Here is a 14,760-nt window from a genome sequence, read left to right as displayed (position 1 = left end):
ATTTCTGCTCAGAAACCTTAAGAATGCACGATATTTTATAGGGTAACTGAATTTGAGAACAGTTGCTAATCTCGTGCTTCAATTTCATGGCTAATAACCTCTGAGGTAGTTCAAATAATAGCAAATTACTGTCTAAATCAGAAACTAATTTTAAGCATTATAGTCGATCTAAATTTTTTCCTTAGAAAGTGCAAATGGGATGAGATCAAGTGAAATGTAGTTAGCCAGAAGGCTCGGACCTTGGCAGTAGGAGGTGACACAAGAATGTGCCCGTACCTTCTGCCTCTTCCCAGTTGTGTGGTGTGCATGTGTGTGTGTGTGTGTGTGTGTGTGTGCGTGTGCATGGGTGTGCATGTGTATGTGCTGTGTTTGTACATGTGTGTGCTTGCCTGTGCATGTGTGTGTGCTGTATTTGTGTGTGGCATGTGTGTGCATGCGTGTGTGTGTGTGTGTGTGTGTGTGTGTGTGTGTAAGGAGCAAGGAAGGGGGAGAAACATTTGTTTTGTGCCAGCCACAGGAGTCAGCAGACTGTAGCCCATGAGTCGAGTTCAGTCTGCTGCTTTTATTTATGTGGCCCACAAACTAAGAATGGTTTTTCCATTTTTAAGTGGTTGAAAAAAATCAAAAGAAGAATATTTCACTGAATGTGCAAATTATAGGGAATATAAATTTCAGTGTCTACAAGGACAGTTTTATTGGAATGCAGCCAAAGTTTACGTATGGTCTATGGCTACTTGTAGGCAACAGAAGCAGAGTTGAGGGGGACGGAGCCGTGTGGCCCGTGTAGCCTGAAGTAACTATAATGTCGCCCTTTGCAGAAAGCGTGGTGTCGCGCACACAGACACTTTCATGGGTTGGTTCGCTCAACCCTTACTTAATCTGGCCGTGTTCTTTTGTCTCCATTGTACCGACAAGCAAAGTGAGGTCACATAATACGGTTCACAGCGACAGGCCTGTCTTCTGACCGTAGGTCTTGATTCCCAAGCTGGTTCTCTGTCTACTCTCTGTTCTGGGTCACAACTTCTCCTGGATCTCCACCACTCTTGGGATAAAATCTAAAACCCCACCATGGCCTATGAGGCCTGACTGGCTCTACCCCCAGCTCTCCCTAGCCATGCACTACTCTCTCCAAATCATGCCCGAGTGCAGGAAATTCCACAGGGGTCTGTGGTGCTGCCCACACCAGGGCTTTTGCACGTGCTTGGAACATTCACTTCCTCCCTCTTCACTTTGTCCAACTGTAGCTGATCCTTTGGATTTTCCTTGGTGGAGCCACTGTGTCAACTAGCTACTCTTCCCACTATTGTTCTGGGTGAGGGCTGGCCACAGAGAAATGTGCCCAACATCTGAGAGGTGGGTGTGAAGGCCCAGTGGCCACACATTCAGAAGGATGATGCCCCAGATGCCCTTGAAGCTCACACGTGCTGAGGCTGATTTGCTGACTCTCTGGAACTGAAGCCCCTTGGGCATCCCCATCCCCATGACCTCCTTCTGCCCCTCTGGGTCCTGAGCATGGGGCATGTGCAGTCTGAGGGGTAGGGAGCTGGTTTCCCCATGGCGCCTATGTCATGGGGGTTAGGAGAGCTGGGAGAAAGACAGGGTCCCAGTTTTTCTTCCCAGGTCCAAGTTTGTGTCTCTGCTGTCCCAAATCTTCTTGCTGATGGTGATGACTACAGGCCTATCCTGGACGCAGAGGCAGGAGTTGGCTATGGACTTCTCGTTGGCTTCTCTTCACAGTCCCTGCCTGGTGGCTCTCATGATCCTCTCACCTTCCCCTCTGGGCATTTACTTCCCCAGCATTTATGAGGGTGTGAAGTTGAGTCCCTATAATGAATCCTTTACTCTATGTCACGTGGGGCATTTTGCTTCCTTGATGGAACTCTAACAAACCTACTGCCTATTGGGTTCATGCCTCGACCATGTTTGCACATCACCTTAGACTTCGTTGTGCTACCTAATGACGTAATTGTTTGTATGATTAATGAGTTACCGAACGCCTACTTTCCCATTAAATTCTGTGGAGGTGGGCAGCTCCGTGTCTGCCCTGTTCCCCTCGTGGCCTGGGCACCACTTCCGTCAACCAGCACATTCCATGTGGTCAATAAATACTTGCAGAATGAATGGTTTATTCCAAAAGCAGAGAGGGGGCATGAAAATTGACTTTGTTTACATTGCTTTCAGAATCTCTAGGCTGTCAAGGTCCGTGGACTCACGCACCTTAGTGGCCAATTTCCACTCATTGGCTCACCTGGTGTCACAAGTCAAGGGGGCATGGCACCCACCTGCTGCAGAAAGACCTACCAGTAAGGTAATCGCCATGATTTTTTTTTTTTTTTTGTCCAGGAAGTCATTTAGAGTTGGGTTTGCCTTTTTGGAGGTCTGGAGGCCCCCAGAAACATGATACAGGGGAAAGAGCTGGAAAGAGGCAACAGAGCTTGCTGCCTATGTGACCTTGGGCATGTCACTTGACTCACGTGAGCCTCACCCCATTGGTGAAGGTGGGAGTGTGGGTGGGTGCTTGAAATTCTTGATGATTGACAGGTGGCAGGCAGCTGAGGGCGGGTTTCCTTGGGAAAAGCCTGCAAAACCTTTCAAATGCTAGATGGTGATAGATCTGTGTATATGAGCTTACTTTCCACTAAATATCCCACAATGAATAAAAACATAAAATATGTTTGTCGTGCATCTAAGGTACCGGGTTTTCCATGAACGCAATTGCCGTGGAAATTGAGGGCAGATGGCAGAAGATTCTATGGGAAGCTTCACGGAGGATGATTTGCCATTTTGGAAAATGGTGTCGGCAACAGCACCACCGTTTGGAGTATCTGAGTTGCTGTCATGAGACACATGAGTCGCTGGAGAGTTACAGCTGCTGCATTCCTGGTAATTCTTTAAAAAAAAAATTTTTTTTTAAACATTTATTTATTACTGAGAGACAGAGCATGAGCAGGGGAGGGGCAGAGAGAGGAGGAGACACAGAATCTGAAGCGGGCTCCAGGCTCCGAGCTGTCAGCACAGAGCCCGACGTGGGGCTCCAACTCATAGGCTGTGAGATCATGACCTGAGTCAAAGTCAGACGCCCAACTGACTGAGCCACCCGGGTGCCCTTGCATTCCTGGTAATTCTAAGCGTGGAGGCAGGGATGTGACTGTCTCACGTGTCCTCCTATGGAGTTCCATTGACCACTGCATTTGCTGTCTTATCAACAGCTTCCCGGAAAAATAAATCACCAAAATCCATTTTATTTATTTTTGAGAGAGAGAGACAGAATGTGAGCAGGGGAGGGGCAGAGAGAGGGGGAGACACAGAATCCGAAGCAGATATTCAAAGATATTAAGATATTCAAATGCACTCTCTCATGTAAATAATTTATGCAAATATAGGCAGATTCCAGCACTGATATCCCATAATTAAAAATCTTGAATTTTGTATCTCTAAGCTTATCAATAACAAAGCAGTCCTCTAATTCCAAAATTTCTTTCTCTTTTTTAGATCAACCTTTTCATGTACCAGGAAACATACATATGACCAAATGACCAAAACAAAACCAAAACCCAGTAAAGCCCAAAGTTCCCCAAACCAAAAGACCCCTGGAGTTATAGAAATTCATCCCTAAGCCCTATGAATATTTTAATATAGACATTTTCCCAAAGTATATTTTTGTGTATTGTAATACACAAGGAGTGTTGTTTGTTTCTTCTTTTTTTTTAATGTTTATCTTTGAGAGAGAGACAGAGAGAGAACATGAGCAGGGGAGGGGCAGAGAGAGAGGGAGACACAGAATCTGAAGCAGGTTCCGGGCTCTGAGCTATCAGCACAGAGCCCGAGGTGGGGCTCAAACTCACAAACCATGAGATCATGACCTGAGCTGAAGCCGAGTGCTTAACTGACTGAACCGCCTGCGAGCCTCAAGGAATGTTATTTGAATACTTGTTGCTTTAACATGATTTGTGTTAGTTTAGAAAACAGAGAGGAAAACTTCAATGAAATACTTTTCTGTCATGTGAGTCGGCAAATACTGTGAGTGGGAGTTATGTAAAAATTAAAAACGAATAGCCACAGAGAGCTTGACCATCGTTGGATGATCTGACTTCGAAGGCAAACCCTTTGTTCCCCCTGGGGTATAGCTTCTCTGGGACCATGGAAGTAGCATGTGGATGGAGGGCCAAATTTGCTTCAGAACCTTTATTTTGCTGTCTTCAATGGAAGCTAAAGAGTCAGCCAATCAACGTTTATTGATTTTCCAAGTTTCCTTAGGATGCAAAGAATGATATTGCCGCCCACACAGAATTTTCGAGTCATTGGTTTCATCAAAGTGCTGTTCTAAGGCTGACTATGCTCACGATAGTACCCTGGGGACCTGCCGTGTGTTCTCACGTGAGCTATATCATCTGAAAGAGAGATACAGCTTCTCTGCTTCTCCGGTCTGTGTACTTTACATTTCTTCAAAGACTGGCTATACTGCAGCCAACGTACAGGTCAGGACTTTCGGAGGGAGTAGGGACATTTTCAGAGGGTCCCAAATTGTCACTTAATGTTAAAATTGGCTCATATCCAGTTACCTCCTTGCCCAGTATCCTGACTTGCAGGCACAGAATTCTAGTTCAACTCTGAAGAAGGTGATTCCAGGAAGCAGGAGTTAGGGAGTAGGGAGACTGAGGCTGGGAAGGAGGAAGACAGCGGGTATGGACGTTGTCCCCAATGTGCACAAAGCCAGTAAAGTTGGCGACTGTGACACTGAGGGCTCAGGGGATGGGGGGGCGGTCCTCCTGCAAGGACAGCAGGCTTATTCCTGCTCCATTCTCACTGAGTGGGGACATTAACACCCCCCTCCCTCCCTTCCAACTACCAGAGAAGGTGCTGGAGTGCAAACAGGGGAGGGTTAGGGGGCTGCCTGAGATGGGGTCCTGCAAAGCGTGGGGTGAGTCTGAGTGCACAGGGCACTCTTTACCACACCCGTGACAGTGTGTCTGAGGGACAGGACTCCGGTCCCCGGCGGCATTGGCCTCAGCAGCTTCCTCTCCCCTTTCCTTTTCCTGTCTGACTCCATAACCAAACAAGTGAAGATCAGGAAAGAGTAGAGGGGGGGACTCAAGCTCCTGGCACCAAGACTTGGATAATTTAAGTCCTGCTTTCTTGGCAAATTGCTGAGTGAGTTGCAGCTGTGCTTAGATCATGATGATTATAAGGAAACAAATTAAGGAAGAAGCCTGGGGGTATTGACGAGACCTTTCTTCCATTGTAATCGAGATGAAGTAGTTCTCCTGAAGACCCATAGGGCTAACCACATTCAAAAATTTACCAGGGTGATGTGCTTTAGACTCAGGTGTCTTTTCAGGGCAAACAAAGGCAGGTGTGATTTCAACCTGCAAAATGCAAATTTTAGGTCTGTTTTCTGGAAAACGCACAACTCTACCCTTCAAAGACCAATGGCCAGCAGGGGTGGAGGGCACTGGCTACAGCTGGCCATGTTTTAGGACAGGACCAACATACCCTTGACTTTCTATTTCATCGTCAAGATAAAAATGCTAACATCTATCCGCCTATGACACTGTGTGATATAAAGCTGTGATGTGTGCCTTCTTAAAAGCTTAAAATATAGAAAACGTCACTGAGGGGAGAGACTAAATAATGTCAGGTCAACTGTGAACTGTTAAATGAACGTTTAAGAAAGCAAGTGATTAGCCTGATTACCAAGTGGCAAGGTCGTGAGTGTGACTATTAGTGCTCATGTGTAGGGAAGGGTGGCTGTGAGATTTTGCTGCTGTTTTCCTGCAGTAATGAGTTCTTTTGGAGAAATGGAGTTCAAGGATGCTTATGTTTAGGAAGAGATAGTGATAAGAGAGAATCCATGGCTAGCCTGGGGCCCCAGAGACGACTCAGAGATGGAGCTATGGCCAATGGTACACCGAGCCCGTTTTCTGGAGAAGAGCACACATTTTGGGCAACGTGAAAGAGTAGTTGTTGGAAGGCAGGCTGTCAGTAATGTTGGAGGAATGAATAAAGACGTGGTATGTGACGTGCGTAAGTCCAGGGAAGGCAACAGTGAGGTGGTGGATTTACTGTGCGAGGGAGGAAGGGGGCCAAGGATAGAGAAATCACCAAAAGAGGAAGAAACACTACCAGGGGTCAGAGGATAGCCCAAGAGAAGCTGAAGCAGCAGACAGTGGTCCCGTGAGGAACAGGTGTCCGTGAGAAGCAGGGTAGAACCCAGAGTGGGGAAGGAAACACTAGGAAGGACGTATTCTTGGCTGGGTCTTTCGTATTCCATGCGTGATGGGTTACTGAGGACATTCCGAGGGAGATTTCTTTCTAATGTTTATTTATTTTTGAGAGAGAGAGCCAGAGCGTGAGCAGGGGAGGGGCAGAGAGAGAGGGAGACACAGAATCTGAAGCAGCTCCAGGCTCTGAGCCATCAGCACAGAGCCCGATGCGGGGCTCGAACCCACTGACCGTGAGATCATGACCCGAGCCGAAGTTGGACGCTTAACGGACTGAGCCACCCAGGCGTCCCTTCTGAGGGAGACTTTTAGAATGGCCAGATTCTCTTTGGAGAGCTTTGACCGTGAATCATCTTCCATTTATGTGACCAAAGTGCTGGGTCTCATCCCTCATTTTCTTGGTGGTAGAAGCTGGTTGCTGGTGACTTGAGCTGAGTCTGCATGGAAACAGGCCTCCTCGTAGGAGGCCCTCAGTCCTGGCCGAGTGCACAGTCAGCAATTTCTGCAGGGGATGCTTTCCGTCTTGGGCACGAGTCTCACTGCAGCATTTAAGGGGGAGGGGTGCACAGGACACAGCAGCCCTGGCAAGACCTCCCCTCCCTCAGCCTTCCTTCCCGAGGATGAAATGAGAGCTGTTTACCTACTTTCTCCTGAAAGATTATCAGAAATAATCTCATCAGTCTGTACGTACATCTCTCTTTGGCTCAGTCTCCACCAGAACAGGTTTTTGGTGCCTTTTTCCCATCCTGACTTGTGTCCCGTAAGGTTCTCTATATCTCTTGAGAGGACTTGGTCTGCCACCCCTCAGAACATTCCACCATGTCCTCTGCAATCTGGTCTGTCACCAGCCAAGTCTCCTGGACCTTCAAGTTCTTCTCAGAAAGTTTCCTTCTTTCTCAGAACGGGAAGGACACTCCCCCAAGGAGGGGGGGACACTGTAGTCTCCCCTAAGGACACTGTAGTCCTCTTGAGTGTTGGCTGTTTCTTCTCTAATTCCCCCTGGAGCACAGGGCCAGGATGGGGTTGGGCATCCTTTCTGCCGCGAATGACCTTCTCCCCACCATTTTCTTCCTGCTTTCCTCAAAAATTCTGGCCTTGTCAGGTAACGGCTGTTACCATATCTATCAGTCTGGGTTTTCCAGAGAAACAGAACCCACCTCTAATAATAGAAAATATTATTATGTCATATTGTAATGTATATAGGATATACTGTATATATATTTACTATAAGCAACTGGTTCACATGATTATGGAGGAGTCCAAGACCTGTCATGGGCAAGTGAAGACACAGGGAGCTGGGGGGTGTAGTTCTATTCCGAGTTCAAGGGTGTGAGAACCAGGACAGCCAATTTGTGTGAGCTCCTGTCTGAATCTGAGTCTGAAAGCAGAACACTAATGCCGCATTTTAAAAACAGTGAGGCAGAGAGAAAAGACTCTTTCTTATTCTGCCTTTTATTCTATCTGAATCCTCAACAGGTTGGATATGGCCCACCCTAGTGGGAGAGGCCATTGCACTTTACTCAGCCTGCTGATCCACATGATAATCTCATCCTGAAACCCCCTCACACACACCTGGAAAAAGGTTTAACCAAATATCGGGGTGTCCAGTGACACGTACAATCAGCCATCACACCAGATTGTCCTGTTACACTCCCCAGCTCATCTTCTGGTTGCTTCTTGTTCATTGAAAATTGGATACTCCCTTCATTATTTTTATCTGGGGAACTGTAGAGAGAAAAAAAAAAAGTATATATATATATACATACATACACACACACACACACATTTATGTTTCTGCATAGTGAGAACGTTCTGAGAAAATTTTATTAAACTCGGGGCCTGGGCTAAAAAAATAAGCCTTGGAAGTTGAAGTGTGAGTAGACAGGGAGAACTTTCCGGAAAGATTTGCCTCCCTGGAAGTGTATGTTTACAGTTCAAGGTGGGGATGAGACCCAGCGCCCTCCCTAGGTTATGAAGCTGGAGACACTAATCTCTTCCTCTTAGAGTAATTTATTTACATTCCAAAGGGTGAGAAGCCAGGATTCTTTCCAAGGAGAATTTATTTACACTAGAGAGAGTGATAAAGATTCTTTGCTTGACCAAACTTTAGTCAGGCTCCTGAACCTTCTCCTAGACCGGCTGTGTACTTCCTTGTAAGATCTGGTTTTAGCAAGAACGCTGCCACGTCAGTTCAACCCAGAAACCTGGGTTTCTGGTCAAGTTCCTCATCCTCCCCTCCCTGCCCATGTGGGGTCTGATCACCTGGCCTGCTTTCAACAACAGTCCTGTTAAGTCCATTTTGCCAGAGTCCCCCTTACCCCTGGTGTCTCCTCTTAGTAATTTTCATTTTCATTTTTATTTTATTAAAGTTTTTTTTAATGTTTATTATTATTTTTTTATGAGAGAGAGAGACAGAGTGAGAGCAGGGAAGGGGCAGAGAGAGAGGGAGACACAGAATCGGAAGCAGGCTCCAGGCTCCGAGCTGTCAGCACAGAGCCCGACGCAGGGCTTGAACCCATGAGCCAGGAGACCATGACCTGAGCTGAAGTCGGCCACTCAAGCGACTGAGCCACCCAGGCACCCCTTAGTAATTAAAAAAAAATTTTTTTTAATGTTTATTTAGTTTTGAGAGACAGAGAAGTGGGAAAGGGCAGAGAGAGAGGGAGACACAGAATTTGAGTCAGGCTCCAAGCTCTGAGCTGTCAGCACAGAGCCTGCTGTGGGACTTGAACCCACAAACCGTGAGATCATGACCTAAGCTGAAGTTGGACACTTAACCGACTGAACCACCTAGGTGCCCCTCTTCTTAGTAATTTTTTATCCACTGTCTCACACCTGCTCCTTGGCTATAATTTTCATTTGCCATATCAGAGTTTTAAGCCTGGTCTATAGTGAAGTCTCTTTTCCCCTATTTTAATAGGTCTGAATAAAATCTGTTTTTACCACACGAACTACTGTCCAACTCTGGTTTTTCTTAGACAAGAGATAAGTTTTATTTTCCTTTTGCAGAAGGGGAGGAGGGCTATGACATCCTATACAACCACCCAGATTTATGCTTTTATTTGTGGACCACAGCGTGTGTAGGGGGACATCTGATGTAGCTCTAATTGTATGTCACTGTATTACCCCAGGGGCAAGAATTGGGGTGTGAGGAAGGAGGGTGGTTACTAGAAGTACTAATTAATCTGTCCTTGTTCTGGAAGCTCACATCATCAGCCTGATACAAACAGCTATAGCTACTGCACGCAGAACATTGTCTTCAACGCTGCTCCAGCATTCTTGGGATAACAACACTCATGTCAAACCACCGCATTCGGTCTTCTCGGGTCCTTCATTTCCTCACGGTGCACACCTTTTTCTCTACTCCACTCCCCACCCACTGCTTTGATCATTTCTCACACCTCCAAAATTTAAATTCTAAACATATTCCTCTTAGACTTCCCACTTCTTCCTTATCTTTATTTGCTGCAGTCCTTCTTCTCCCGTGATGCTTTGGTCTGCATTGGGACCACCAATGTACGAGCCTTCCTTCTGCTCTTATCATTACTCCTCCCCCCACCCCCCTTCCCCCAGGTTGGAGTTCTTGGTCCTTAAATATAACTAACCGCTCCATTGCCAACACACAGTTCCTTTGCCCCTCTTGACATTGCTTGGCAAAACTCCAGCCTTCACTACAGTAAATTTTCTGGCTATTTCACACCTGCTTTCAAGCAGCAGCATGTGGTGCTAACTGGTCCCATTCTGAATTCGTTACACAACCTCACATAGCTCTTCCGCACTAGCTGCTCCATTGTGCCTGGATCCTGTCTCCTTTGGCCATGTCAGGTGGCCTCCCTGCACTGTTGGCTTTTCCTTCTCTCCTGAATCATTCCCATCAGCCAGCACACTCTATTCCCTGCACCGGAGCATCGTCCTTGTTTGGTTTCTCACCCTCTCTGGTCTTTCTCACCTCATCTGCTGTTCTTTATAGCAACAGTCTTCATTAAGAGTTCTCCAAAACACAGTTCCCACTCTCTTGCTTCCCAATTCCAAACAAGCTTTTGTCCTTTACACCAAGATCATGCTGATCAAGGCCACCAATGACTGCCATCTCGTCAAACCCAGTGGACACTCGGCACTCTCCATGACCCATCGGTGGCATTTGGTCACTTCCTCCTTGAAATCTCCATCCAGTTTCCATGAAGCTCCATTCTTAACTTCTCCTTTCATTAACTTTTCCCTTGTGTTTTTCTTGTCGTTCTTTAAGATTCTCTTCTTCCTGTGATGTCTAGATGTTGGTTCACTCTGGACTGAGTTTTGTTTAATTTTTTTTTAATGCTTATTTATTTTTGAGAGAAAGAGAGACAGAGCGCAAGTGGGGGATGGGCAGAGAGTGAGGGAGACACAGAATCCAAAGCAGGCTCCAGGCTCTGAGCTGTCAGCACAGAGCCTGATGAGGGGCTTGAACTCACGAACTGCGAGATCATGACCTGAGCCGAAGTTGGAGGCTAACCGACTGAGTCACCCAGGAGCTCCTGGACTGAGTTTTAGATTCTTAATCTATAATCTATCCCTAGGTGGCTTCATATTTCACTTAGTCTCATGGCTTTAAACACCATACATAAGCTGATAGTTCCTCATTTTGTATTCACCCTTGACCTCCCCATGAAGGCTGGACTTGTTATCCAATTCTTGGCATCTCACTGGGTTGTTGAATAGACTCCTCAAATCTACATACCAATACTAGATTTCTCCCCAACCTCACTGCTCCCTGTGTCCATAAATGATGCCACCTATATAGTCTGGCCAGGTGGCTTTGGTTTTCTTCTTCACATCTGCCATTCAGTGTCTTGTTGGAAATATCCTTCAGACACATCTAGAATTCACTCATTGTCACTGCTTCTGTGATTGGCAGAATAGTGGTCCCCCAAAGATGTCCATTCTGTAATCTCCAGAACCTAGGAATGTCACTTTACATGGCAACAGGGGCTTTGCCGATGAGATATGGTCACAGACTTAGGGGGGAGGTTATCCTAGATTATCTGGGTCACATGGGTCCTTAAAAGTGGAAGAGGAAGACAGAAAGGTAGGTCAGAGAGATGTGAGACGAGTAGGAGTCAAGTGCTCCTGCAGGCTTTGAAGATAAAAGAGTCCATTAGCCTAGAAATGTGGCATCTTCTGGAAACTGGGATAGCCCTCATATCACAGCCTGCAAGAAAACAGGGACCTTGGCTCTGTAGCCACAAGAAACTGGTTCTGACAACTCAAAGGAACAGGAAACACTTTCTTCCCTGGAGCCTCTAAAGGGGAACACCACCCTGCCAACACTTTGATTTTAGCATCGTGAAACTGTTCTGGACTTCTGACCTGCAGAATCGTAAGATCATACGTTAATGTTATTAGATACTAAGATGCTATTAAAAAGTAAGTGTGAGGTAAGTATGATACTAAGTGTGCTTGTCACAGCAGCAATGGGAAACTAATACAGCCTCTATTACTGTCACCCTGTTGAAGGCACCATCAGTTCTCATTGTCAATAGTCTCCTATTCACTTCTCCTCCACAAGACAACCAAAGTGATATTTTCATATATAAATCAGATCATGCCATTCTCCTGCTCCTCTAAAAGCCTCTCAACACATTTAGAAAAAAATCTACTAAAAAAAAATCCAGGTCCACAAGGCTCTACATGACTGACGCCTGTAGAACTTTATGATCTTGAATTCTTCTAGGCTCCTTCCTTCTCATTTTGCTCCAAACTCACTGGTCTTCTTGCAATTTCTACAATACACCAAGCTCATCACTGTCTCAGAGCTTTATCCTTGCGGTGTCCTTTTTCTTGAATCTTTGCTTTTCCCCCAGATACTCACCAGATTGGCTCCCTCATTTCATCAGGTCATGCTAACATGGCACCCACCATGGGCAGGACTTGTCTGTCAGCCATATTTATAATTGTCTCCTGTCCTACTCCTCCACCTCTAGTCCTTCACCTGCTGTATTATTCCTGGTAGCATTTACTAGTACTTGAAACAAATATTACAGACTCATTCCTTTGGTAATAATTGCCTGTCTCTTGCACTAGAAAATAAGTTTCATGAGGCCCCTAAAAGTTTACCTTGTGTACTGCTGTTTTGTGCATTACTGGCTAGAATAGCTTCTGGCATATAATATTTTTTTGTTGAATGAATAAGTGAAGGGCAGTATCTGAGTCTTTGATTTTATAACCCATTTCTTCCGTACCTAAGTGCTAGGAGAAGGAATGGAGACAGATATTCTCAATGTTATACATAATTAATTCATTATCAGATCAACATGCCATCAGGCTCCCCAGTGAAGGGTCTTTGTAGGGCCATGGAGGGCAATGGTGCTGGATTGGGCTTGCATGTTGCACATATCCCAATACAGCAGAATCAGAGCCAAGGGGAAAGTCAAACAGGAAAGCATTTGATGGGTTTTAGTCAGCTGCTGCCTAAGGGTGTTGGGGCTCGGAGGTGCAAGAGGTCAGAGCATTTTGCTTGCTCCTTTGGTTTTCTGCTGAACTCACAGAGTTTTTGAACATAATGGTGACTGGAAGAAGGTTCTCCCCCACTCCTATTTACAAAATGAGCCTGTACCATGCTGTCACAGCCTACAGGAAAGGTCACTGAGCATGACCTTCCAATTAAGTCACACATCTAGCATCTCTCGTTTCTGATGACATCGCTGAAGTGCTGAGACATCAGGGCATGGGATTTTTTTTTAAAAAACAACAATTTATTCATGGAACAACTCCTTCACATAGGGAGGAAATTCCAGCAGGTGAGCCCTTGGGTCTACACAACCAGCAGAACTCCTTTGTCTCATCATCCACTTCCTTCCACCTATGCTTCAAGACCCAGTGGCACAGCAGGGCTCAAGCTTCTGTAGGCTTCTTTGTGTACATCACAAATTTTCTTGTAGTTTTTTTTTTAACCTTTACTTGTCTATTAAAAAATAGTAATTTTGTCCTGGTCAAGTTACTCCTTTCCTGGATGAAGTTGTATTTTGGTATGCATGTTGACTTTCGTATTTCCATCTGTAGCAATCTACAGAGTCATGTAGAGCTGCACAGAGAGATGCCTTGTAATGGATAATGATACATGATGACATTTCCTAGAGCTTACTATGTGCCAGGCTCTATGGTAAGAGTAATACAGTAAAACCTTGGTTTGTGAACATAATTTGCTCTGGAAACATGCTTGTAATCCAAAGCACTTGTATATCAAGACGAATTTCAAGAACCATTGGCTCAGTTGTGATCATGCGATGTTTGGTGTCACGTACTACTCGTATTGCAAGACATCGCTCTTTATCAAGTTTAAATTTATTAGAAATGTTTGCTTGTCTTGCAAAACACTCACAGAACAAGTTACTCGCAATCCAAGGTTTTGTTGTACTTTATATGGATAGTCTTTCCTCCTCCCTTCTCTTGACTTTAGTCCAGCTTCTGTTCCCAAGACAGCAGGGAATCTGTTCATGTCGAAGTCAATGACCGCCATCTTGTTAAGACTCAAGAGAGCCACATGGTTTCTCTCACTGGCCCTCTTGGCCACATTTGACCCAACTGACCACTTCCTTCTTCCGAAACGTTTTCTTCTTTCACTCCCATTTTGCTTCATTCTCTTGATTTTCCTCCTCCCTCAAATTGCTTTCTTTTTTTTTTTTAATATTTATTTATTTTTGAGACAGAGAGAGACAGAGCATGAATGGGGGAGGGGCAGAGAGAGAGGGAGACACAGAATGTGAAGCAGGCTCCAGGCTCTGAGCTGTCAGCACAGAGCCTGACACGGGGCTGGAACTCACGGACTGTGAGATCATGACCTGAGCTGAAGTCGGACGCTCAACTGACGGAGCCACCCACGCGCCCCTCAAATTGCTTTCTTTATTGATTGTTTTTATCAGATTTCATGTTGGGGAAACCTGATCCATGACCCTTTTCTTTTTCTGTTTACATGTTCTCCTTAGGTGATTCATTATGGTCCTATGCCTTGATATACCATACCTATGCTAATAACTTCCAAATGTATCTTTACTTCTGACTTTTCCCTTGAGCTCTAGCTTCATTTATGCAACTGTCCCCTTGACGTCTCTGTTTAGATGTCTACCATGATTCTCAAACCAAAAATCCCCAAATAGAACTTTTAGTGACACCTACTATAAAATGGAAAAAAATTTAGAAGCCATTCTGGACTCACCTTTTTGCATTATTGCAACATCCAAATCCATTAGGAAGTCCTGCCAGTCTACTTCCATAATATACTTCCCCAACTCATCCAGTTGGTACATCCCCATGGCTGCCACCATGGTCCAAGCCACCATCACCTCTTGTCTCGATAACTACCCTAGCTTCTTTACTGGTCTCCTTGCTTTTACTCTAGTTCCAGTCCGAATAGCATGAAGTGTTTAAAAATGTAAATCAGATCTTATTTATTTTTTTGTTAAAACTATCCAAGAACTCCTCATTACACTTTAGGAAAAAAAATTCCTCCAAGGTCTACTAATCTGGCTCTACCCTATTATTATGACTTCAGTTGGCACCCCCT

The 14,760-nt window shown here is 45.3% G+C and overlaps 1 protein-coding gene across 2 annotated transcripts in view; it reads left to right on the top strand.

Moving 5' to 3' along the window:
* IGSF5 (immunoglobulin superfamily member 5) overlaps window positions 1-14,760 on the top strand; it is an 89,718-nt gene that overhangs the window by 55,751 nt on the left and 19,207 nt on the right. Inside the window, exons 10-12 of one of the 2 annotated variants that reach the window (XR_006718199.1) lie at window positions 2,182-2,308; window positions 2,692-2,883; window positions 3,493-3,652. The gene's annotated coding sequence lies outside the window, so the exon portion shown is untranslated. Of the gene's footprint in view, window positions 1-2,181; window positions 2,309-2,691; window positions 2,884-3,492; window positions 3,653-14,760 lie in introns of those variants that run through there. The other variant, XR_006718200.1, reaches the window with a different exon arrangement.

The sequence above is a fragment of the Leopardus geoffroyi genome, chromosome C2 (assembly GCF_018350155.1).
Source record: "Leopardus geoffroyi isolate Oge1 chromosome C2, O.geoffroyi_Oge1_pat1.0, whole genome shotgun sequence".
Classification (NCBI taxonomy): Eukaryota; Metazoa; Chordata; class Mammalia; order Carnivora; family Felidae; genus Leopardus; species Leopardus geoffroyi.
The sequence above is the reverse complement of the archived record's forward strand: the minus strand, read 5'-3'. Positions and strand labels throughout refer to the sequence as shown.